Source organism: Primulina eburnea, chromosome 1 (genome assembly GCF_022965805.1).
Source record: "Primulina eburnea isolate SZY01 chromosome 1, ASM2296580v1, whole genome shotgun sequence".
Classification (NCBI taxonomy): domain Eukaryota; kingdom Viridiplantae; phylum Streptophyta; class Magnoliopsida; order Lamiales; family Gesneriaceae; genus Primulina; species Primulina eburnea.
Genome location: NC_133101.1, coordinates 3,593,384 through 3,621,151, shown reverse-complemented (window position 1 = coordinate 3,621,151; position 27,768 = coordinate 3,593,384). Strand labels below are relative to the sequence as shown.

At 32.9% G+C, this 27,768-nt stretch overlaps 1 long non-coding RNA gene across 2 annotated transcripts; it reads left to right on the top strand.

Moving 5' to 3' along the window:
* Window positions 1-19,789: 19,789 nt before the first annotated feature.
* LOC140820229 (uncharacterized) lies at window positions 19,790-27,566 on the top strand. Of its 2 annotated transcripts, XR_012115407.1 has the most exons (3): window positions 19,965-20,160; window positions 21,756-22,272; window positions 27,552-27,566. It is a non-coding gene; the product is annotated as an uncharacterized lncRNA (long non-coding RNA). The 2 variants fall into 2 exon arrangements; XR_012115394.1 differs by lacking the exon at window positions 27,552-27,566 and having other exon boundaries at window positions 19,790-20,160; window positions 21,756-22,204.
* Window positions 27,567-27,768: the final 202 nt, after the last annotated feature.

The following is a 27,768-nucleotide window of genomic DNA, read 5'->3' as shown; positions in this document are numbered from 1 at the left end:
TGCAAAACGGGGTGGTGCCATTTGGCCTCATCGTGCGACGTGTATATATATATATATACATACAAACGTAATAATCAGAAGGAAAGGAACAGAAGAAATCGAGGAAAGGGTTTGGGAAAGGAGTGGAAAATCCTTACGCCTTTTGTGAGAAATCCGTCCGTCTGATTTTAAATCCGACTTCAGTACCGAGTTCCTATCAACGTAGGCTACGACTGGACGTAAGTTTTGCTACGTTTTGACATGTTTTGAAATTAGACTATTGTCAGAATTGAATTGGATTCATATATGATGTTCTGGTCATGTTAGACATCATAGAATTGAAGTCAGATTAAAGAACGGATTGGTTATGTAATTGTTATGATTTTCGGAGTCGATGTGACTGAGAATTCATATCAGATATGTATTGTTATTGAGATTATGACTGGTATCGATATTGATTATGAGTTCTGATATTATATCTGTGATGTTTGGACTGACGGGGTTATCCAGACAGTATTGTTATGCCGTCGAAACATCAGTTGGTTGATATTGATCAGATTCGGTATTGATTTAGATTGGATTGTGATACCGTATGTCGATTGACATTAATCAGATTATGTGTTTTGATTTGAGTATTAATCAGAACAGGTATTGAATTGAATTGTGTATTGATATTATACCTATTCAACTGTTATTACCATATTGGAAATGGACCGAGATAGAGTCGGGATTTCTTCTTCTTCTTCGTCAGACCGAGAAGATAAAGGTATAAATTAATGTGGAGTTGGGATTGCACAACTCGAGGGAGGTTTGACTCGAGTTTCCCTAAATCACATACTTTACCTTATTGCATTGATATTTGTATTAAGTTGATTGATGTACTTGTTCTCTTGCTATTAGATGACAGGTATTAGACGAGTTATCTTGTGACAGAAGTGCCGGATAGTGGTGGTATCGCCACGGCACATTGCACGATGTCTCAAGATAGGATATTAGCGATAGAGCTACAGTCCTTGACGGTTAAGTCAGGACACTGGATGTTTGGTTATATCGAGTAATGGAATCTATTACGGAATTCGATATAGGAACACCATATTTGGTTATATCGAGTAAAGGGTATTGGAATTCTTCTATTACGGAATTCGATATAGGAATACCAGGGCACTGGTTATATCGAGTAATAGAGATTATGGTTCCATCCCTTACGGAATTCGATATAGGAATACCACATCTGGAAACCGGGATCCCTAGACTAGGATTGAGTCTAGTCTAAAACGTAGAGTCACGAGCTTGAGTGACAGTTATATTGATTGATATTGATTGATGTTGATTATGTTCCTGAATATGGTTCATGTCCTTTTATGTTCCTGATATTGGTACATATTTAGAATAGAAGTTATTCTTGAGATTGATTATGTTCCTGATATTGGTACATGTTTAGAATAGGAATTATTCTTGATATTGATTTATGTTCCTGATATTGGTACATGCCGAGAATAGGATTTATTCTAGATATTGAATTATGTTCCTGGTTAGGGTACATGTTTAGAATATGATTTATTCTTGTTATTGATTTATATCATGATGTTGAGATAGGATATGATTTTTGTTATATGCTCTTATATGATTTATATGATTGCATGTATACATGATTTATACTGGGATATTTATATCTCACCGGAGTTATCCGGCTGTTGTCTTGTTTGTATGTGTGCATGGCAACAGGTGGGCTAGAATCAGGGTCGTGAAGAGAATGAGGCTGGACTAGATAGCGTGGAGATCCGGGCTTCAGAAGCAACTTAGGATTCAGTACTGATATGTAGTTGAACCTAGTTGAATTATGGTAGATCCTACAATAATTGTATATTATGTATGTTATGTAATTTGAATTTAATTACATTATGTTTCCGCTGTGTATTTTAGAAAAAAAAAAAAAAAAATTAGACCCTGTTTATTATGAATGATTAAATATTCCTAAAGATGATTAAGGAATGGATTAGCGTCCGGGTCCCCACAGAAACTTTATAAATAGATCTCTCATTTGTGAAGAAAATCACAATTGAGTAGAGAGAAAAATATTATAAAGTGTGTAGTTTGGTAAATTTTGAGAGTTTGAGATTTTTACTTTTTACCATAAATTTTTACTTTTTCACAACACGTTATCAGCACGAAGCTCTAAAAAGTCCTACATACTTTTCCAAGCTCCAAACAGAAGAAAAAGGTAACAAAAGTAATAATATTTATTTTACTGTTATTTATTTATTGTGTATTTATTTAATATACAATATAATGTTATTATTAGAAATAATAAAAATAAATTTTTCATAAACTTGTTATAAATCCTGGGAGGATGTTAAGACGACATCCCACACTCCCGGCAAGGGATACGACAAGTATAAAAGCCTATAAGATTTTTAAACAAAATAAATTATGACACTCATTATAATATTATGATATGATATACATAATTATTTAAACATGTCTAATATTATATACACCATATTATTACCATAAAATTATACAAATGCATACCTTTATTTTTTTGTACACCAATGGTCATAAGCGGTAACAAAACGGCTAGTTTTTGCCCTATAAATATCATCTCACAAACACATACAATCACTCCAACTTTCTCTTCTTCTCTAAAAATTATTCTTCATCAAATTTTTCGAAGAAAAAAGAAGATGGCTTTCTCAAGGGTATTTTTAATTATTTTGGTTATCATACTCACGAGTCTTGTATTTGTCGGAGAATATCCTCCTCGTGTGTTTTCTTTATTTTTACAAATGCTTGTACTTGTTGTTTATCCGTTACTTTGTATTGCAATATTTATTAACTAATAAAATGCATCGTAATTTTTTTTAGTACCACCATGTCAAATTTAACAAAGCTCGAATTTGTTGCGCTCGACATCACGGGAAAAAAAAATTATATGCCATGGACTCTAGATGTAGAAATGCATCTTGAGTCATTGGGTCTAAACGAGACCATTAAAGAAAATGGCATATGCACGTCACAAGAAAAGGCAAGAGCCATGATATTTTTGCGTCGACATCTCGACGATGGATTGAAATGTGAATATCTGACTGAAAAAAATCCAATGACTTTGTGGAAGGGATTAAAAGAGAGATTTGAATATATAAGGGAAGTTATACTTCCGACCGCCCGGGATTAATGGAATACGTTGAGATTCCAAGACTTTAAAAAAGTCAGTGATTACAATTCGGCGATGTATAGAATAATCTCGCAATTGAAATTTTGTGGCCATGAGATTACTGAATCTGAGATGCTTGAAAAAACATTTTCCACATTTCATGCATCAAATATTACTCTACAGCAACAATATAGAGTACGTGGATTTGCCAGATATTCTGAACTCATCGCCTGTCTTCTTGTGGCGGAGAAAAACAACGAGTTATTAATGAGAAATCATCAGTCCCGACCCACTGGATCAACAGCATTTCCAGAAGTAAATGCTGTAAGTAAAAATGATTTTAAACCTGGAAACCAAAATCAATTTCAAAGACAAGGTTTTGGTCGAGGTCGAGGTCGAGGTCGTGGATGTGGACGTGGAATTGGTCGTGGTCGTGGACGCGGCCGTGGTTTCGAAAATAATAGAGATAGTTATTTTTATAACTCATCTCAAAAGAGCGTCCCAAACCATCCACTGAAAAGGCATCATGAGAATACAAATGATAATGAGAATCACTCAAAAAGATATGAAAGTTCTTGTTACAGATGTGGTACTCCAGGACATTGGTCCAAAGTTTGTCGAGCCCCTGAGCACCTTTGTAAACTTTATAAAGAATCATTAAAGGGGAAAGAAAAGGAGACCAACTTCACTGAACGCAGTGACCGATTGAGTCATTCAACTCATCTTGATGCTGGTGATTTTATGAATGATTTCTCTGGGAATGATCAATATGTTGGTGGGATAGAAATGAACAATATTGATGCTGCAGATTTTCTCAACGATTTCTCTGAAAATGAACAATATAATGGTAGAATATAAATGTACAATAATTTATTTTTCATGTATTCATAGAATAATGTTTTATTGTATAATTATGACATGTGTTATATTTAAATATATATTGCCAGTAATTTATTTCAATGCATATTTTTTTGAAGTTCAAATATGGAAAATGCTATAAGCAAAGCTGAAGTTTGCATACCCGATAGTGGTACAACGCACACTATCCTCCGAGATAAAAGATATTTCTTGGAACTAAAACCAACAAAAACAACGGGGAATACAATATCAGGTCCTGTAGACTTGATTAAAGGATGTGGTAAAGCACAATTTTTGTTACCTAATGGTACAAAATTTTTGATCAATGATGCTTTATATTCACCACAATCGAAAAGAAATTTGTTGAGTTTTAACGACATATATTCTCATGGGTATGATACTCAAACAATGAATGAAGAGAATGAGAAATATATGTGTCTTATCACATATAAATCAGGAAAGAAATATGTGATTGAAAAACTACCAATGCTCCCTACTGGATTGCATTATACACATATAAGTCCCATTGAATCAAACATGGTAGTTGATAATTCTTCGATATTAACCAATTGGCATGATCGATTGGGACATCCTGGTTCAACAATGATGCGAAGAATTATAGAAAATACACATGGTCATCCATTGAAAGACCAGAAGATTTTTCAGAATAATAAGTTTCAATGTAAATCATGTTCTCTTGGAAAACTTATTATAAGACCATCACCAGTCAAAATTCAAACTGAATCACCAATGTTTCTTGAACGTATTCAGGGTGATATTTGTGGACCAATCCATCCACCATGTGGACCATTCAGATACTTTATGGTATTGATTGATGCCTCCAGCAGATGGTCACATGTATGTTTATTGTCAACTCGAAATGTTGTATTTGCAAGATTACTTGCTCAAATAATAAAATTGAGGAATCAATTTCCCGATTATACAATCAAGAAAATTAGACTTGATAATGCTGGTGAATTTACTTCCCAGATTTTCAATGATTATTGTATGTCTATGGGAATCATTGTTGAGCATCCTGTTGCTCATATACATACACAGAATGGATTGGCTGAATCATTGATTAAAAGTCTGCAAATGATTGCTAGACCAATGATTATGAAAACAAAGCTCCCTATTTTTATATGGGACATGCAATTTTACATGCTGCTTCATTAATTCGCATCAGACCAAGTGCATATCATAAATACTCCCCATTGCAGCTTGTATTTGGTAAAGTACCAGACATTTCTCATCTGAGAATTTTTGGATGCATGGTGTATGTGCCTATTGCACCACCGCAACGAAATAAAATGGTACCTCAAAGAAAGGTTGGAATTTATATCGGTTATGATAGTCCATCAATCATTCGATATCTTGAACCTCAGACAGGCGACGTGTTCACAGCACGTTTTGCTGATTGTCATTTTAATGAGGAAATATTCCCAATGTTAGGGGGAGAAAAGAAACATACCGAAAAGGAAATTACATGGTATGTATCATCATTGTTACATCTGGATCCAAGAACAAAACAATGTGAAAAAGATGTACAACAAATTGTACACTTGCAAAGAATAGCAAATCAAATACCAGATACATTTGCAGACACAAAAGGGGTAACTAAATCATATATACATGCTGCAAATGCCTCTGTTCGAATTGAAATTCCAAAGAAACAAATGGAAGATACTCATGATGTCATTAAACGCTGAAGCGTGGAAGGCCAGTCGGTTCTAAGGATAAAAATCCTCGAAAAAGAAAATTCATAGAGAAACACGATGATCACAAAATAAAGAATGATGTTTCTGAAGAAACACATGATGATCACAAAATAGAGAATGGTGTTCCTGAAGAAACACATGATGATGAAAATGTTCTGTCAGAACCACAAACTGACGAGAATCATGAAATCTCTATCAATTACATTAATACTGGAAAAATATGGAACCGAAAAGATATAGAAGAAATTGATGATATATTTTCTTATAATGTGGCAATTGATATCATAAATGATAATGAAGATCATGAACCAAAATCTTTTGGTGAATGTAAAAATCGGCAGGATTGGATAAAATGGAAAGAAGCCATCCAGGTTGAATTGGATTCGCTAAATAAGCGTAATGTTTTTGGACCTATAGTCCTTACACCTGAAGGTGTAAAACTTGTTGGATAAAAATGGGTTTTTATTCGAAAGCGAAATGAGAAAAATGAAATAGTAAGATATAAAGCTCGACTTGTTGCACAAGGTTTTTCTCAAAGACCTGGAATAGATTATGAAGAAATGTATTCTCCCGCGATGGATGCAATTACGTTTCGGTATTTGATTAGCTTGGAGGTATCTGAAAATTTAGAAATGCGCCTTATGGATGTTGTTACAGCTTACTTATATGGATAACTTGATAGTAATATATATATGAAAATCCCTTAAGGATTTAAGATGCCTGAAGCACAAAGTTCAAAACCCAGAGAATGTTATTCTGTGAAATTACAAAGATCATTATATGGATTAAAGCAATCAGGTCGAATGTGTTATAATCGACTAAGTGATCACTTGATGAAAAAGGGATATGTAAATAATTCAATATGCCCTTGTGTTTTCATTAAGAAAACAACATCCGGATGCGTAATTATTGCTGTATATGTTGATGATTTAAACATCATTGGAACGAATAAGGAAATTCAAGAAGTTGTGTCATACTTGAAGGAAGAATTTGAAATGAAGGATCTTGGAAAAACCAAGTATTGTTTGGGTTTACAAATTGAACAAAAAGAATGCGGAATGTTTGTTCACCAGACAAATTATACAGAAAAGATCCTTAAATGTTTTAATATGGATAAATCAAATCCTTTAAGTACTCCAATGGTTGTTAGATCATTAAACATAGAAAAGGATCCATTCCGTCCATGTGAAGATGATGAAGATATTCTTGGTCCAGAAGTACCATATCTAAGTGACATCGATGCCTTTATGTACCTTACAAATTGTACAAGGCCTGATATATCTTTTGCCGTGAATCTGTTGGCAAGATTTAGCACATATCCAACAAAGAGACACTGGAACGGAATTAAACATATATTCCGTTATCTACGAGGAACGACAGACTTGGGACTTTTGTATTCAAAAGATGCTAATCCAAGTATAATTGGTTATGCTGATGCTGGATACTTATCTGATCCACACAAGGCACGTTCCCAAACTGGATATGTATTTACTCGTGGAGGCACTGCAATTTCTTGGCGTTCACAGAAACAAACGCTTGTAACAACTTCATCAAATCATGCCGAGATTATTGCACTACATGAAGCAAGTCGTGAATGTGTGTGGTTAAAATCAATGACCCAACATATCCAAACCTCATGCGGATTATCATTTGACGAGAAGCTTGTGATACTATATGAAGATAATGCTGCATGTGTTGCTCAAATGAAAGAAGGATACATAAAAAGCGACAGAACTAAACATATTCCTCCTAAGTTCTTTGCATTCACCAAGGAGCTTGAGAAGAATAAATATATTGATGTTCGTCACATTCAATCAAGTGAAAACTCATCAGATCTCTTCACAAAGGCACTTCCTACGTCAATATTCAGAAAGCACATCTATAATATTGGGATGCGCAATCTACGAAATTTGTGAAGAATTGTTCATGTCAACATCAGGGGGAGTTTACGTGACTGCACTCTTTTTCCCTTACTATGGTTTTTATCCCAATGGGTTTTTCCAAGTAAGGTTTTTAACGAGGCAGTACAAAAACACACGTAATGAAGACATCATCGTATCATGATCATCATCACAAAGGGGAGTGTTGAAAATATATTTAAAATGTGTGAGTTGAATATTTGAATGTTGAATATTTGAATGTTGAAAATATGAGTTGTAAAATTTGAAATTTGTGTGTGATGATGTAGGTAATGATGTATTTTATTTTTTGGATTATGTGTAATGAAACTCTATAAATAGATCTCTCATTTGTGAAGAAAATCACAATTGAGTAGAGAGAAAAATATTATAAAGTGTGTAGTTTGGTAAATTTTGAGAGTTTGAGATTTTTACTTTTTACCATAAATTTTTACTTTTTCACAACAATTTCAATATACTAAAAATTTGCATTGGTTTCAAGTGGACGTAACTCTCAAATAAATACTATTGAATCTGGTGTATTCTTGTGCTTATTTTATTTTTACAAATTTTTATCTATTTAGATAATTAAAATTGAGAGTATATTCAAACAACTTGTATCATAGCGATATGTTGAATTTGAAATTGATGACTAGACAAAAAGGTTTGCCACGTGAAATTGTAAAATTTGATGGCAAAAATTTCTCTTTCTAGATAATACAGATCGAAAATTATATGTACGATTAAAAGTTTTATCTACCACTTGATTGGAAGAAACCAGATGATATGTCAGATGTCGACTGAAATATCTTTGATAGACAAGTATTAGTGGTTATTCGAGTTACAATGTTGAAGAATGTGGCTCATAACCTTGGAAAGAAGAAATTGATTGTGGAAATATAAAGGTTATGTCAAATTTATATGAAAAGTCTTCAACATACAAGATATTCTCCAAAATGAGTGATCATATATAATCTGAACAACAACTATAAACTATCCCAAATAATTACAAATGTTTTCACCATAATTTTTTATAGCTTTATATAATAATGAAAAATTTTGTGTATACTTAAAGTTATACACAGACTAATATTTTGCTTAATAAATTACAAAAAGTAACGTTAAATTCAATTAAATCTCTTTTATTTTTGTTATTTTATATTACCATTGAAAAAGAAAAATGTCATCTTGTGTTTAACTTACCTCTAATTACAATCTATTTCTGTTTTAAACTGAATTATTCTCAGTTACTTGTTTTTTTTTATTTGTTTGTTTATCTCAATTCATAAATGCTTAATTGAGGTACCACCCATTTTCATTCCACGAATCTAGTGAAATCTTATTTGTACGTACATATCTCAAGTCTTCTATACAATACAAGTCTTCTCTATCATGTGTTATTATTCTCGGTCCCAAGAAGGCAACTGTATAGAAAGAAGACTTTGACATACATAATGCAATGAGACAAGCGACATTTAATTTGCCCCCACAGAAATTTTAAATAATATCATTTTTAATATACTTTTTTTAAATCATTCATTAAAAAAATTAAAATATATGATAACTTTTTCCACCGAAAAATAATTATTTATTTATTTTTTCTACTCACACTACAAGAAAAAACACAAACAACAACACACTTTTAACAACGGTTTTCGTGAAAACCGTTGTTAAAAAACATTTAACAACGGTTTTTACGAAAACCGTTGTTAAAAGTGTGCTTTTTAAGAAAAAGACAACGGTTTTTAAAAAACCGTTGTCTTTTTGGGGCAAACCACAACAATTTTATAAAAACCGTTGTCTTTTGCGTGCAAAAGACAACGGTTTTTCGGGTCAAAGACAACAGTTTTATAAAACGTTGTCTTTGAGCATTTTTTAGGGATAAAAGACAACGGTTTACGGAACCGTTGTCTATTAGCGCTTTTCTTGGTACATTCAACAACGGTTTTGTAAAAAATAGTTTTTTGTGGCATATTTAGCGACGGATTTTCCTTTAACCGTCGCTACTTTTAGCGACGGTATTAATTAAACTGTCGCCAAGATATAAATCGGCGACGCGGAAATCTCATGCGTCGCTAAATTTAGCGACGGTTGAAAAAACACCGTCGCATGGTTAACATCAGCGACAGTTTTATTCATACCGTCGCTATATTGGGCGACGCTTTTATCAAAACCGTCGCAACATATAGCGACAAATAAGTTTAAACCGTCGCCGATTTAAAAATTAGCGACGGGTTAAGTTAACACCGTCACTATTTTCAAAAAAATTCGTTCTCCCCAAAACTTCCCTCCATTTTTTCCATCACTCTCTATAAATACATGCAAATTTCATTCAATTTCTACCACTTCACTTCACAAAAATTAAATTTTTTCTCACTTACACGATTTTACAACTTCACAACACTTAAATTTTTTATCTCTCACATGATTTTACCACTTCACAAAACTTAAAATTTTTATCTTTTACACGATTTTTTTACCACATCAAAACAACTAAAATTTTTATGTGTTACACGATTTTATTAATTCACGACACTTAAACATTTTATCTTTTACAAGATTGTTGTAATTTACAACACAGATTTATTAAATTCTATTTTTTTTTTATTTTACCTAAAATATTAGCGACGGACTTAAACACCGTCGCTACATAGCGACGTTTGTTCCACATGAATACTGTCGCTAAATATAGCGACGGTTTACATAGGTTTCCGTCGTCACTATATGTTGCGACGGATTAGAAAACCGTCGCAAATATCATTTGCGACGGTTTTTAAAACTGTCGCAAAGAGCAGCTACGACAACAGTTTTGTTTTGCGACGGTTTTGAAAACCGTCGCAAATTGTAGCTACAACAATAGTTTTTAACCGTTGTCTTTGAGCGGACATTTAACAACACTGGCTTCAACAACAGTTTTAAAAAGGCTACGACAACGGATTAAATCCGTTGTCGTATAGCTTTTTTCTTGTAGTGTCATCTGATTCTAAAATTCTGGTTCTGCTCTTGAGATGCAGTTTGCCATGATTTTTTAACCTTCTTTTATGTAAGTTTTTTTTTTTATAAAGAAAACCCCCTGCGTGGAAAATTGTGGAAAAATGAACTTGAGATGCAACTTGTCATGATTTTTGAACCTTTTTTTTTTATTATTATCTAAATTGACGAAAATATTGTCAAGCTCTTGAATAAAATATTTGTTGATGGATTGGATTGCATTCAACCCGCATTGAATTTACAAAGTTGCATAAAACCTCCTAAGAAATATTAGTAAGCTATTAAGCCCTCCAATTTTAAAAAAAAGTAGCTGAAAATCCTTGTGTGGAAAATTACAGTTACATGCATTTGAAATGCAACTTGGCATGATTTAAAAATAAAGAAAATTTGAAATCCATTGTGATTAATACAATTATAGTGTAAATAAGTAGGACATAAATTGGAAAATTTTTTATTTAAGTTATCTAAACAATAAAAATGCATTTGAAATTATCAAATGATTAAATTCAAATGCCTTGACCAAGTCAATCTTTGTGCTCAAGTTTTCTCCATTACTATTCATGGCCCAAGTAGGCATACAATAATTTGTATGCACTGGACACTGCTAGAACGTGTAAGTTGTATGCTGATAAGCTCAAGACTAGCAAACTCATATTGGGCTGAAGCAAATGCCACCACAACCCATTTAATCAACATATCACCATCTGTTCCCTTGAGCTTTATCACCCCCAATGGAAAAATGGTCAAGTAAAGCACCTTCACTTGACTACCTAAGGTCTTTTGGATTACTGCATATGCTCACATTAAACAAGGGAAGTTGGAACCCCATGCAATTAAGTGCATCTTTCTTGGTTATCCAGAAGGGGTAAAGGGATACAAGTTAAGGTGTGTATAGAAGCTGGAAAAGAAAAACCTTCATCTCCAGAGATGTTACATTTAAGGAAAAGGAATTTCCAATGAAAGTCCAATCAGTCACTCTTCCACAAACCGATCACACAACTTTAGAACCTTCCCAGACTCAAGTTGAGGTGGAGCTACCCTCGTTCTCCCCGATACTTGAAAATGAACAAGTTGTAGATCAAGACACCCAATATCGATCAAGTCCCTAATATTCATGAATATCAACTGGTTAGAGATAGACAGAAGAGGACCATCAAACCACCTCAAAAATATGGATATGCCGATAAGGTTTCATTTCATTAACAATAGCCTCTGAAATTGATGACAGTGAGCCTACATCACTAAAAGAAGCCATATAATCTATTGATAAAAGGTACTGGTTAGAAGCTATGAGAGATGAAGCTGAATATCTCGAAAAGAATCACACTTGGTCAATTGTTCCGACTCCAAAAACTCACAGAGTGATTGGTTCCAATTGGATCTTCAAACAGAAAGAGGGAATACCAGGAATGGAGAAGCCTAGATACAAGGCAAGACTTGTAGCAAAGGGTTACTCACAAGTTGAAGGGTTTGATTTACATGAAATCTTCTCACTTGTTGTCAAGCATATGTCAATAAGGAGCATACTATCCATTGTAGCAAAGGAGGACTTGGAACTCAAACAGTTGGATGTTAAAAAGGCCTTTTTACATGCCAATCTGGAGGAGGTCATTTACATGGCCCAATCTGAAATGTTTGAGGTAAAAGCTACTGAACCATTGGTTTGTGAACTCAAAAAATTGATATATAGCTTAAAACAATCCCCTGGACAGTGGTATATGAAATTTGATGAATTTATGATAAAACATAGCTTCAAAAGAAGTGAATATGACTGGTGTGTCCATCACAAGAAGCTGTCAAATGGAGATAATATCTATTTGCTACTGTATGTTGATGATATGATCTTGTTTCGGCCAAGAAGATCCTTGGAATGGAAATTCACAGAAAAAGAGCAAGAAGGTCACTTGTTACCACACAAACAGGTTACATACAGAAGGTCTTGCACAATTTTAACATGTATGACTCAAAATCAGTAAAAAGCCCTTTGGCAAATCATTTCAAACTCTCTGCCTCTCAGATCCCTCAAACTGAAGATGAAAAGAATTATATGGAATTCATACCATATGCTAGGGTTGTGGGCAGCTTAATGTATGCCATGAATTGTACCAGGCCAGACCTTACACATGCCATTAGCCTAGTGATCAGATTCATGTCCAATCGTGGCAAAGAACATTGGATGGCACTCAAGTGGATATTAATGTATGTAAAAAGATCTATAGGTCTTGGTTTATATTACTCCAGATGTAGTGAAGACGAGGAGACAGTGATTGGATATGTAAATTCAGATTTTACTACAGTATGCTAGAAATCATGCTTCAACCATTGCACTATCCACAATGGAAGCTGAATACATTGCAGTCACTGAAGGAGTAAAGGAAGGGATATGGTTTCAAGGATTCTTGAATGAGCTAGGAATTATTCAAGACTCAGTTTTCATCCATTGTGACGGTCAAAGTGCAGTGCACCTGTCTAAATATCAAGTTTTTCATGAACGATCGAAACACATAGATGTTAAGCTACACTTTGTTCGAGAAGTAACTGAGACCGGAAGGATACAAGTGATGAAGATTAGCAGACTTGATAATCCAGCGGACATGTTCACAAAGGTGCTCCCGATTAACAAGTTGCAACACTGCTTGAACATAACCAATTTAAAAGCTGAGGCAGAAGTAGAGCCTTGAAGATGAGGCCATGAGGGAGGAGCAATGTGCTAGGGTAGAATGAGGATTGATAACAAGGTGGAGATTTGTGAGGTGTTAATAAATACAGTGTGCTGAAGTGGCATAAAGTCCAGTCAGCACCAATATATGTTAGGCATTTTCCGGCTGACTCATCAGAGAGTGCAAAGAACAAAACAAGAAAAAGCATGCATGTATGTAATCGACTGAGCTGAGCAGTTAAAGACAAGATTATTTCTCATCAGGCTCATCAAGAAAGAATCAATCCACAGGAAAAATAGATCGAACCACATAATTCCTTATGATGTTATCTTGTGATGCATGTTATTTGATTTCGCATTTCTTGAATTTGTGATAATCCAACTAGTTTATAATCCCACTGCACTTTTTGCGCTCAATTTTGTGGTAATAAAGAGTCTAAGTTGTGGTAGTATTCACAACAATAAGTGAGCGGATCATTGAGATAAAACATTTTGTAACAGTCCTATATTTCATAGTTCAATCAAATAAATTAGTGGAAGCCATAATTAGGACACATTTAATATGATTCATTTATTTATTATGACTCAATCTTGATGGCCTCTTTATACACTTGTCTCAATGTTGGCCAATAATCAATAAAGTTAATACTCGAAACCTAAAAAAAACAAAGTAGGACAATTCATACACCAAAGCACTCGAAGTATCATGTACATCACCAAATGTATGTGTTCGATGAACATAAAAAACGATTTAAAGAATGCATTTGAAATGACAACTGTTTTATATATATTCAAAATCGTATCAATGACTATTATATTTATCAAAATTATTCAAAAAAAAAAAAGAAGGTAGATTTTGATATTCACTCAATATAAATTTATCCAAAAAATCAAATGGATTTGAATTATTTCAAATACCTCAAACGCCATGTAGAAATATTCATAGATTCAACTTTAGAGGTATACTGTTTTTCAAATGACATGAAAAGAGGAAAGACCATATTTCCAACATATCTTAATATTCAACCAAATCAAAGACTGTTGAGTATATTAGAATGAATAAGCGTGTTAGCGCTTCTTAGTCTTACGACATATATAGGTGTAAGCTTTGTATCCACAGAACGGTTTTTTCTTCTGAATCAATAAACAAAGTTCTTCCGGTTGCTTCAAGTACGAACTTCTACATGGTATCAGAGCAAAGGAGTTTGAACTAAAGATCCAGCTGAATTACGCGTGACTGGTGATTACCATAGATCGCGTTCATTTCTGAGCTGCAATTGAGGATTCGTCTTGAGGAATCACTCGTTTTTTTCCCGTTCATTTTCTGAGCTAGCTGCAATTGGGGATTCAATCTACATTTCTGCTCTGCTCGTACAGACATGGCAACTGCAAACAATTTCAACGATCCGATGACAATTCATGCTTCGGATACTCCAGGTTTGAATTTGATTAATGAGCAGTTAACTGGAGTTGATAATTACAGTATTTGGAGTAGGGCGATGCTGATTGCGTTGCGTGCGAAGAACAAAGTTGCGTTCATCGATGGTACATGTAAGCGACCGGTTACAGGGAATCTCATGTTGCAACAATGGGAACGATGCAATGCATTAGTGTTGTCATGGATTATGAATTCAGTATCGAAGGAGATTTTTGGCGGGATAGTGTATTCCACCGAGGCTTCAGTTGTATGGGCAGATCTTAAAGAACAATTTGATAAGGTGAATGGTTCCAGAATTTTTGCACTACATCGTGATATAGGTTAGTTAGTGCAAGGTAGTAACACTGTCTCAACTTACTACTGTAAATTGAAGCATTTATGGGATGAGTATGCTTCGCTGGTCACCTTGCCATCTTGTGAGTGTGCTACGGCGAGACAATATGTAGAGCATGATCAGCAACAACGTTTACTCCAGTTCTTGATGGGATTGAATGAAAGTTATGCTCACATTAAGAGTCAAGTACTGATGATGACTCCTTTACCATCTGTTGGGCAGGCATTTTCCATGATGTCACAAGAAGAATCACATCGATCACTTACTTCGAATGATACTCAGACATCAGTTTTTTACTCTATGCAAAGCAAAGAAAAGAACACAGAACAAAAACGAGAAATGAAATGTGATTATTGTCATTGGACTGGACACACAATAGATTACTGCTTTCGTCTCAATGGTTATCCACCGGGGCATAAGTTGTATAAACCTCAACAAGGACCTCAACAAGGAAAGTTTTATCCTAAGAAATTTGGCAAAGACATGCCGAAACCAAAAAAAGTGCACAGAGAAGTCAATTTGGTAGAGGAAGGATTTGCTGCTGAAATACGACCACAGTCAAATACACCAGTTGGTGCCCAAGTTTTTACAGCTGCACAATATGCAGAAATTCTGAAGTTGCTTGGCCATTCGAACCTTCAGAGTTCGAACACACAGCCAGTGGTGAATATGGCAGGTAACAACTCGCATTTACATCTTGTTTCACATGCTTGGATAGTAGATACAGGAGCAAATGAGCACATGGTTGGAGATGTCTCTTTGTTGCATAATTCAAAGTCCATGGCAGATTCCACTAAGTCTGTGAGAATGCCAAATGGTAATCAAGCATGCATAAGCAAGATAGGAACAGTACCAATAACCAATAACCTCACACTCGAAAATGTGCTTTATATTCCCAATTTCAGATTCAATCTCCTGTCCATTTCCAAATTCACCAAGAACCATCACTGCTTTGTTACCTTTTATCCGTGTTTTTGCTTGTTTCAGGACCTCAAGACTGGGAAGATAATGGGGATTGCTAGAGAAGAGGGTGGACTATATCATTTTGTTCCAAATTCAACACAGAAAATAGGTTTTTTCCCTTTTGAAACAAGATGTAACACTTTGACAGTAGAGAAGCCTTTTATTGCACAATCTTCTGTTAGTATTCATGATTGGCACAAACGATTGGGTCATATGTCTTTTCTTAGAATGAAACTACTGCCATTTATATCCAATATTGATACATTGCCACATTGTTCTGTTTGTCCCATGTCAAAGCAATCTAGACTAAGTTTACCATCTGAAAGTTACACTAAAACCTCTCGGGTGTTTGAGTTAATACATATGGACATATGGGGTCCATTTAACACTCCCACATATAATGGGGAAAAATATTTCTTGACAATTGTGGATGAATTTTCTAGAGGAACATGGGTGTTCCTCATGCATTCTAAGCTAGATACATTTGGGATGATACGTTTCTTTCTTGCTATGGTTGATACTCAATTCTTGACCAAGGTTAGGGTCATTAGGACTGATAATGCAACAGATTTCTTTAATTCTGATTGCAAAAGCCTTTTTCAGTCTCTTGGGATAATGCACCAAAGCTCTTGTCCATACACTCCTCAACAAAATGGGTTGGTAGAGAGAAAGCATAGACACATTCTTAATGTGGCTAGATCATTGAGATTTCAATCCTCCATTCCATTAAAATACTGGGGAGATTGTGTGTTGACGGCGGTTTATCTTATCAACCGAACACCCACTCCTATTTTGAACCATAAAACACCTTTTGAGCTACTTTTTCATAAGCCACCTGCATTTGGGCATCTGCGGGTTTTTGGATGCTTATGTTATGTGTCCGTTCTGCCAGTAGGACACAAGTTTGATCCTAGAGCTAGTCGGTGTGTTTTCTTGGGTTATTCAACTGTGCAAAAAGGATATAAAGTTCTAGATTTACGTACCAAACGTGTATTTGTTTCTAAGGATGTAACATTCCATGAGACTATATTCCCTTTTGAGAATGAACATTCACAAACTCCATTTTTTCCGAGTACTACTTCTTTCATGGAAGATGGCTCTACTTCTGTCAATCCTGAAGCTGTTACATCAGATCCTATAATTCATTCTGACCCCCCCACTGATCAACCATTACGAAGGTCTTCAAGAACCACTGTCCCTCCTATTTGGTTAAAAGATTTTTCTTGTTCTCAACATTCCAAAGTCAATTCAGCTGTTTGTCCTTATCCCATATCTAAGTACTTGACATACTCTAATTTTTCTTCTTCCTACCAAGACTATCTTGCTGCTATGTCTTCAGTTACGGAACCAAATTCTTATCATGAGGCTATCACAGATTCTAAATGGCGAGATGCTATGGACTTAGAATTGGCAGCATTGGAAAAGAATTGTACTTGGGATGTGGTTGATTTGTCTTCGGATATTAAACCTATTGGATGTAGATGGGTTTATAAAGTTAAGTTTAAGACTGATGGGACGGTGGATCGATACAAAGCGAGACTTGTGGCTAAGGGTTATACGCAGCAACAAGGAATCGATTTTCATGACACATATTCGCCAACGGCAAAGATTGTGACTATTAGATGTTTCTTGAAGGTGGCAGCCGTCAATCGTTGGCCGCTTTTACAAATGGATGTCACCAATGCTTTTTTGCAAGGGGACTTGGATGAAGATATATATATGTCTCTTCCAGAAGGATACAAAGTGCAAGGAAAACACAAAGTTTGCAAGTTAAAGAAGTCCTTGTATGGATTACGACAAGCTTCTCGACAATGGAATACCAAGTTTGGGGCTATTATGTCTGAAGCAGGCTTTCGTCAATCGCAACAGGATTATTCATTGTTTGTCAAACAAGAATCGAGCTGTATCACTCTTCTCCTTGTCTATGTAGATGATATCATCATCACTGGAAGTAGTTCGAAGGCGATTCAAGAGCTTCAATGTTTTTTGCACTCCAAGCTGCAGATTAAGGATCTTGGCAATCTGAGGTATTTTTTGGGGATTGAAGTTGCCCGATCCAAGGAAGGAATTTATTTGAATCAACGCAAGTATGCACTTGAACTAATTGCAGAAACAGGAGTTGCAGGTGCTCGGCCGTATGATACACCGATGGAACAGAATAAGAAGTTTACAAGTCATGAATTGGATGTTATCATGGGTAAATCTGGCCATGGCAATGCTGAGGATATCTTGCTAAAGGATGCAAGCATGTATAAAAGATTAGTGGGCAGATTGTTGTATCTCACAATTACAAGACCCGATATCTGCTATGCGGTGCAACACTTAACTCAATTTATGCATGCACCAAAGCAATCACATATGGATGCAGCCATTCGCGTAGTCAGATACATTAAGAAATCCCCTGGTTTAGGTGTCATGTTATCTGTAAACACATCTTTCTCTCTTTCTGCTTATTGTGATTCAGATTGGGCCTCATGCCCGATGACACGTCGTTCCCTCACAGGTTATTGTGTCAAGTTAGGGGATTCTTTATTGTCTTGGAAGACCAAGAAACAACACACAGTTTCCAGGTCTTCAGCAGAAGCCGAATATCGTGCAATGGCCTCAACTACCTGTGAAGTTGTGTGGATTTCAGCATTATTAGCAGATATGGGTCTGAAATTATCAGCTCCAACTACTCTTTATTGTGACAATACGGCTGCCATACACATTGCAGGCAACCCTATGTATCACGAACGCACAAAGCACATTGAAATTGATTGTCATTTAGTGCGTGAAAGAGTTAAGGACGGGACCATAGCCACTGCACACATTCCTACCACCGAGCAACTGGGTGATATCTTTACTAAAGCGCTTGGATATCCACAACATTCTTATTTGGTTTCCAAAGTTGGTGTACGTGATCTTCATCAGTCTATACACGATAGTTAATGTGTTGTTTGTTTGAGTCTATGTCTCTTCTTTTCTATCAAGGTTGCTCTGTTAGTTTAGTTGCAACCTTGAGGGGAGGATGTTGAGTATATTAGAATGAATAAGCGTGTTAGCGCTTCTTAGTCTTACGACATATATAGGTGTAAGCTTTGTATCCACAGAACGGTTTTTTCTTCTGAATCAATAAACAAAGTTCTTCCGGTTGCTTCAAGTACGAACTTCTACAAAGACTACTACGTGTTACATTCTTGAATGTTTACAAATGGATGCTTTTTCCGAAGAAAGTACCAAGAAGTTCGCTTTCGTAGGAATCGTATAACCAATTTTCGTAGTCATCTACTAGCATATATTGTGGGTATAACATAAATAAATTCATGTTTCATTTTTTACTATCTAAAATAAATTGGAAAAAAATACACATAAACATATATATTATAAATAAATTAAATGAAGTACAATAATAAAATATATGGAATATCTTGAATAATTTTAAAATAATTATTAATTTTTACTCATTTAAAATAAGAGAAGAAGTTTAAATACCGATAGATTTACCATCCACATCAAAATTAATTGCTCCGTAAAACTCGGTCTCACTCATTAAATAGTAAAAGATAATGGTTGAGTCTTGTATCCATCAAATGACATAAATGATTGGCCGCAGGTCCCCGGCTCCAAAGAGGTGTCCAAGTTGGTGTAGGTTATGAGCACTTGAACAATGATAGAAGTTCGATTCTCCTACTAATATTTTCTCGGACAAGTCTGTCGCACAAAGCTTGTCCAGTATAGTTTACATGGTTAGCATAATTTGCAAATTGTTGTGTTATCTCGAGAGTTTACCTAGTATACATCGAAAAATAGTAGTTACAAATTCTCATGTCATAAAAATAACGAACAAAATAATATCGAATATTACATGTTGGTGTGCACCAAGGTGAAGTGAACAATTTGTGTAGGTGAACGTTATTTTCGTTAATTAAACGAAATTAGAAGCATACAAAGCTAATTAAAGACATATTCCCAACAGCCAAATAAACAAGGGCCATATCAAAATTTTGTATCTATAAATATAAATCAGAGGCTTGAATATGCCTACATTAATTCTTATTCAAAATCAAACCGAATATGTGGTTGAAGGGACTTCTATCTCTTGGCATTTTTATTGCCACATTTCTTCTCTTTTCCTCCAAAGTAGCTGCAAGGGAATTGGCTGAGACTCCCATTACCAAGGATAAAGGTAAGAATATTTACTTTGAATGTGTATACTATTTTGTTAGGGATAAAAACTTGTATGAGACGGTCTCACGGGTCGTATTTATGAGACGGATCTTTTATTTTGGTCATCCATGAAAAATTATTACTTTTTATGCTAAGAGTATTACTTTTTATTGTGAATATGTGTAGGATTGACCTGTTTCACATATTAAGATCCGTGAGACGGTCTCACATAAGATCGACTCTTTGTTAGGATATATATTTGACAACTTGCACTATATTATAGAACCATTTCGGTAAGTTCTACAATTAAATTATTTTTTTGGAAGACTGCACCCTCAAATCAAACTAAAACAATCATGTTTCACCTTTTTATTTATTTATTTATTATTTTCAATTGAAATCTTTCCGCAAATTATCAAAATCAAACGGCCAATTTTGTCAATTAAAATAAGACATTAAACGAATTATGTAATAAAATGGATTTTCAATGTATAAAGTATAACTGATTTGTGATCAATTATAAAAAAATTGAAAGGATAATCAGTTTGTATATATATGAAAACGATATAAAACAAATATTTGATAATATATCGTCAAAATAAATGGTGTGAAATTTTAAAAAATTGTTAAAAATTGACGATGACGAGAGACAACTGCTATGAACTTAGAATAAAAAAATTGAATATCAAAATTTTGAATTATTTCTCGAATCTAATGATTCAAATAATATTATATATAAATGAAATTTATGTATTGATAGATATCTATAGATAATAATATAATAGTAAACTCGTGTGAAAAATCAAATTAAAATGTTTTTTTTCCTTAGAAGCACTTATTTATTTAAAAAAAAAAACTCATTAATAATGTTTAGACCGAGTTAAAAAATTATATTTAAAAAAATATGGTTTTTGGACTTAATTGTAGTATTTTTTTTCTTTGTTTTTATTTTAAAAAGAAATTTAATTTTCAATATTGTGCCCAAAAATCAAAAATATTATTTGCGGAATTATAGTCATTATTTTAAAAAAATCTATATTATCAGACTAATATATTATCATTTTCAGTTTTTAATGATTGATCACAAATAAATTATATGTTAGTATCTGAAAATAGTTTAATTACTAATCTATTCTTTTATTTACTTTTAATTTTTTTTATTGACGTTATGTCAGTATTTTCTAGTGTCACATCAACATTTTTCACGAAATAAGAATAAAAATAAAAAATACACAAAGTTTTGGGATTAATACACAACTTTGGCGAGTTAGAAGATCAAAAAACAAGCATGACACCGTAGATGATTGAATTAGCTATTTTTTTCTTTTTTACTTTAAAAATTTGTTGGCCAAATATATAAAGAATGATATTATTTTTATCGACTAATTATTGGATTGATACGACAGTTTGCCAAGTAATCGGATCAATATAACAATTAGATTTACTCCAGGATCAATTTTGTTATTTTTCCCTATTTAAAAAAACAAAAATACATGTCATATTTTTTCACAAAAAATTGTTCCTAACTAAAAAACACATCAAATTCTATGCTCACAACTAATTTTTTTTTTTTTTTTTAACAAATGCACGTGCTGTTCATATGTCTAATTGGAGGTGGTTGGTTTGGTGGCTGTGGTTATGGCTGCTGTGGTTATGGCTATTACGGATGCTGGTGTTGTTCCCATGCCGGCCAAGAAGGTCGGCAGGCCAAGCCTTGAAATCAATGAAAATCTACACTTCAGTCCAACTATTGAATGGATAAATTCACATATGTACTACGCATTAAGTATATGTTTATCATATATCTTTTGATAAGATACATGACAGAATTCATTCAATGAAATATGTGAAAAATTCAGAACAAGATATATTCGAGGTTCGCATAGAAAAAATAAGGAGGTTCAAGTTTCTGTAATACTTAACAATTTATCTTGAGTCTGCCCTCATCTACTGTGGATGACCACAAATTGATTCTTAAAAAATATATTCTTATTGGTATTATTTTCTTCTAATAATTATAAACACCACACAGTTGTTATTACTCCTATCGTTATCATTACTATTACTATTAGTATGATTGTTTTTAGCATTAGGGTATTATCTTAAGATTTATCCAACTATCGCTATTTTCGTATGCACGTAAAAAACAATGAAACTCGCATATATAAGAATAAATGTGGCAAAACCACTTTTAAACCACATTCGATACGCGGCGAATGCTGTTGCAGGTTCACTGGCATCTTTGGCTATTTCTCACCCAACTTCCTTTGTTTGGAAGTCCGGAGATTTTTTTTATTGGTTTGTAAATTTTGTAACCAATTATATTTCTTAATCTCAATAATATTACAAGTTTTGCGATAAAAAATATTTTGAATCATTGGATAAACGCAATGCCGTGAGGGTAGTTGAACTCAACTTACCAATGTTTGGATGCATATATATAAATATAAATGGAGGTAAATAGACCATTTCAAAGTTTTTCTCATCACTTGATTTATTTTATATTTAATTTTTTCCTGTACTTGTGTGTTCTTATCTTGAAATCCAAAAGATTTATAATGTTTGTATATTCTTCAAATTTTTCGATGTATATATTCTTCAAATTTTTCGAAATCGAAAAATTTGAAGAATACTTACCGTTATTTCATTTTTATTTTGAAAATTTTATATAGCATTTGATCATCCTCGTTAAAATCATTTCCCTATTAAAAAAATATTCAAAAAATAACTATTCGCATTCACCAAAAAAAAAGAATTTATTCGATTGCTCATACACAGAAAAAGCAGAAAAATAATTCTCATAGATACTCTTGCAATTCTTATTGTATTATTGATTTGAATATAGTGAAAATTTGCATTGATGTCAAATGAACGTAACTCTGGGTGAAATACTATCTAATCTTGTGTATTCTTGTACTTATTTTATTTTTACAAATTTTAATATATTTTATTAATTAAAATCAATACTTTATTCAAACAACTAGTATCATAACGATAAGTTGAATTTGAAAGTGATGACTAGCAAACAAAGTTTGACACATGAAATTGTGAAATTTGATGGCAAAAATTTCTCATTCCAGATTGATGTAGCCAAAAATGATGATTATCCAAACTATTCTGATGGTTCGTAAACGAGTCCAAGTAGCTGGTGGAGAGAATTTTTGTGGGCTATCACCTGCGTCAAAAACGAAACGTCAGAGGCGTCGGGGTGGATACTTCGACGCTCAACAAGTAATTGAGAGCTAAAAGGTTTTCCTATCCAAAAGTCTTCCTCCCCCTAAATAATGAGAATACTCTCCTATTTATAGATTTTTTTTTGGAGAGTATATAGTGGGCTTGAGCTTTTATAATTAATAATAATTTTGGGCTTGGGCTTTTATACTTAATTTGATGTCTCATTACCCATCACAGATAATACAGATAGACAACTATATGTACAATTAAAAGTTGCATTTACCACTTGCGTGGAAGAAACCAGAGGATATGCAGATGTCGATTGAAATATGTTTGATAGACAAGTATTAGTGGTTATTCGAGTTACAAAACATTGAAAATAAGAAATTAATTGTGGAAATATAAAGGTTCTGTCAAATTTATATGAAAATTCTTCAACGTACAACTTATTCTCCAAAATGAGTGATCATATATAATCTGAACCACAACTATAAACTATCCCAAATAATTACAAATATGTTCAACATAATTTTTTATAGTTTTGTATAAAAATGAAATTTTTGTGTGTATAACTTAAAGTTATACACAGACTAATATTTTGCGTAATAAATTACAAAAGTAAAGTTAAATTCAATTAAATATCTTTTATTTTTGTTATTTTATATTACCCATGAAAAAGAAAAAGGTCATCTTGTGTGTTAATCTAAATATACATCTAACATTACTTTATAAAAATATATGACAATAAATTTTTTTTATCATACTAGTTTATAAACTTACCTCTAAATCTATTTCTGATTTAAACCGAATTATTTCCAGTTACGTGTGTTTTTAATTTGTTTGTTTACCTCAATTAATAAATGCTGAATTGAGGTACCACCCATTTTCATTCCACGAATCTAGTGAAACCTTATTTGTACATATCTCAAGTCTTCCATGCAATACAAGTCTTCTCTATCATGTATTATTATTCTTGGTCCCAAAAAGGCATGCAACTGTACAGAAAGAAGACTTTGACATACATAATGCAATGAGACAAGTGACCTGCTTTAATTTAAATCTTATATATCATTATCTCCAAATGCATGTGTTTGATTGACATAAAAAACGATACGAAGAATGAATTTGAAATGACAATTTTTTTATATATATTCAAAATCATATCAATGACTATTATATTTATCAAAACTATTCAATTTTTTTTTTTAAAAAGGATAGATTTTGATATTCACTCAATATAAATTTATCCAAAAAATCAAATGGATTTGAAATTATTTCAAATACCTCAAACGCCATGTAGAAATATTCATGAGTGGATCTCATGTGAGACCATCTCACGGATCTTAATATGTGAGACGGGTAAACCCTACCATATTCACAAGAAAAAGTAATACTCTTAGCATAAAAAGTAATATTTTTTCATTGATGACCCAAATAAGAGATCCGTCTCACAAATACGACCCGTGAGACCGTCTCGCACAAATTTTTGCCAATATTCATAGATTCAGCTCTAGAGGTATACTGTTTTTCAAATGACATGACAAGAGGAAAGACCATATTTCCAACATATCTTAATATTCAACCAAATTAAAGACTACTACGTGTTACATTCTTGAATGTTTACAAATTGATGCTTTTTACGAAGAAAGTACCAAGAAGTTCGCTTTCGTGGGAATCGTATAACCAATTTCGTAGTTTACTAGTATTTTACACACAACATATATTGTGGGTATAACATAAATAAATTCACGTTTCATTTTTTACTATCTAAAATAAATTGGAAAAAAAGACACAAAAACATATATATTATAAATAAAAGTGAAATAAAATAATAAAATATATGGATTATCTTGAATAATTTTAAAATAATTATTAATTTTTACTCATTTAAAATAAGGTAGGAAGTTTAAATAACGATAGATTTACCATCCACATCAAAATTAATTACTCAGTAAAACTTTGTCTCACTCATTAAATAGTAACAGATAATGGTCGAGTCTTGTATCCATCAAATAACATAAATGAATAGTCTCCTTATTAACATTTTCTCGGACGAGTCTGTCGCACAAGGTCTGTCCAATGTAGTTTACGTAGTTAGCATAATTTACATACTGTTGTGTTATCTCGAGAGTTTACCTAGTGTACATCGAAAAATAGTAGCTACAAATTCTCATGTCATAAAAAAACCGGACAAAAGTAACATCGAAAATTACAGGCTGGCGTGCACCAAGGTGAAGTGAACAATTTGTGTAGGTACACGTTATTTTCGTTAATTAAACGAAAATAGAAGCATACACAGCCAAATAAACAAGGGCCATATCAAAATTTTGTATCTATATATATAAATAAGAGGCTTGAATATGCCTACATTAATTCTTATTAAAGCATAACTTATTTGTGATCAATTATTTTAAAATTAAAAGGATAATCAGTTTGTGTGTGTGTATGTGTATATATATATATATATGAAAACGATATAAAACAAATATTTGATAATATATCGTCAAAAGAAATATTGTGAAATTTAAAATTGTTAAATATTGACGATGACGAGAGACAACTACTATGAACTCAGAATAAAAAAATTGAATATCAAAAATTTGAATTATTTCTCGAATCTAATAATTCATGTAATATTTAATATATATAATGAAATTTATGTATTAATAGATATCAATAGATAATAATATAATAGAAAACACATGTGAAAAATCAAAGTAAATTTTTTTTTTCCCTAGAAGCACTTATTTTAAAAAAATCATTAGTATTGTTTAGACCGAGTTAAAAAAAGAAGTCATATTTAAAAAATATGGTTTTGGACTTAATTTTGATAATTCTTTCTTTGTTTTTATTTTAAAAAAGAAATTTAATTTTCAATATTGTATCCAAAAATCAAAAATATTTTACGCGGAATTATAGTCATTATTCTAAAAAAATCTATACTATCAAATTAATAAGTGGGTCTCATGTGAGACCGTCTCACGGATCATAATCTGTGAGAAGGGTCAACCCTACCCATATTCACAATAAAAATTAATACTCTTAGCATAAAAAGTAATACTTTTTCATGGGTGACCCAAATAAAAGATCCGTCTCACAAATACGACCCGTGAGACCGTCTCACTCAAGTTTTTGCCAAATTAATATATTATCTTTTTCAGTTTTTAATAATTGATCACAAATAAATTATATGTTAGTATCTGAAAATAATTTAATTACTAATCTATTCTTTTAATTTACTTTTAAATTATTTTATTGATATTATGTCTGTATTTTCTATTGTCACATCAACATTTTTCGATGTCACATTTTCATTAATAAAAATAAAAAATACACAAAGTTCAGGGATTAATACACAATTTTGGCGAGTTAGAAGATCAAAAAACAAACATGACACCGTAGATGATTAAATTAGCTATTTTTTCTTTTTTATTTTACAAATTTGTTGGCCAAAATATAAAGACTGATATTATTTTTATCGGCTAATTATTGGATTAATACGACAGTTTGCCAAGTAATCGGATCAATATCACAATTAGATTTACTCCAGGATCAATTTAGTTATTTTTCCCTATTTTAAAAAACAAAAATACATGTCATTTTTTTTAAAAAAAAATAAAAAATTGTTCTAAAAACACGTCAAATTCTATGCTCACAACTAATTTTCTTTTTTTTTACAAATGAACGTGCTGTTCATATGTCGAATTGGAGGTGGTTGGTTTGGTGGCTGTGGTTATGGCTGCTGTGGTTATGGCTATTACGGATGCTGGTGCTGTTCCCATGCCGGCCAGGAAGCTCGGCAGACCAAGCCTTGAAATCAATGAAAATCTACACTTCAATCCAACTACTGAATAGATAAATTCATATATGTATTACGCATTAAGTATATGTTTCACATATCTTTTGATAAGATATACATAATTCATTCAACGAAATACGTAAAAGATTCAGAACAAGATATATTCGAAGTTCGCTCAGAAAAAAATAAGGAGGTTCAAGTTTCTGTAATATTTACTGTCGATGAACACAAATTGATTCTTAAAAAATATATTCTTATTGTTATTATTTTTGTTATAATAATTATGAACATCACAAAATTGTTATTACTCTTATCGTTAACATTACTATTACAATTATTATGATTGTTGTTAGCATTAGGGTATTATCTTAAGATTTATCCCAACTATCATTATTTTCGTATGTACGGAGAAAAACAATAAAACTCATACATATAAGAATAAATGTGGCGAAACCACTTTAAACCACATTCGACGCACGGCGAACACTGTTGCAAATTCACTAGCGTCTTTTGCTATTTCTCACTCTACTTCATTTGTTTGGAAGCCCGGAGATTTTTCTTATTGGTTTATAAATTTTGTAACCAATGATATTTTTTAATCTCAATAATATTATAAGTTTTGCGATAAAAAAAATAAATGTGAATCGCTGGATA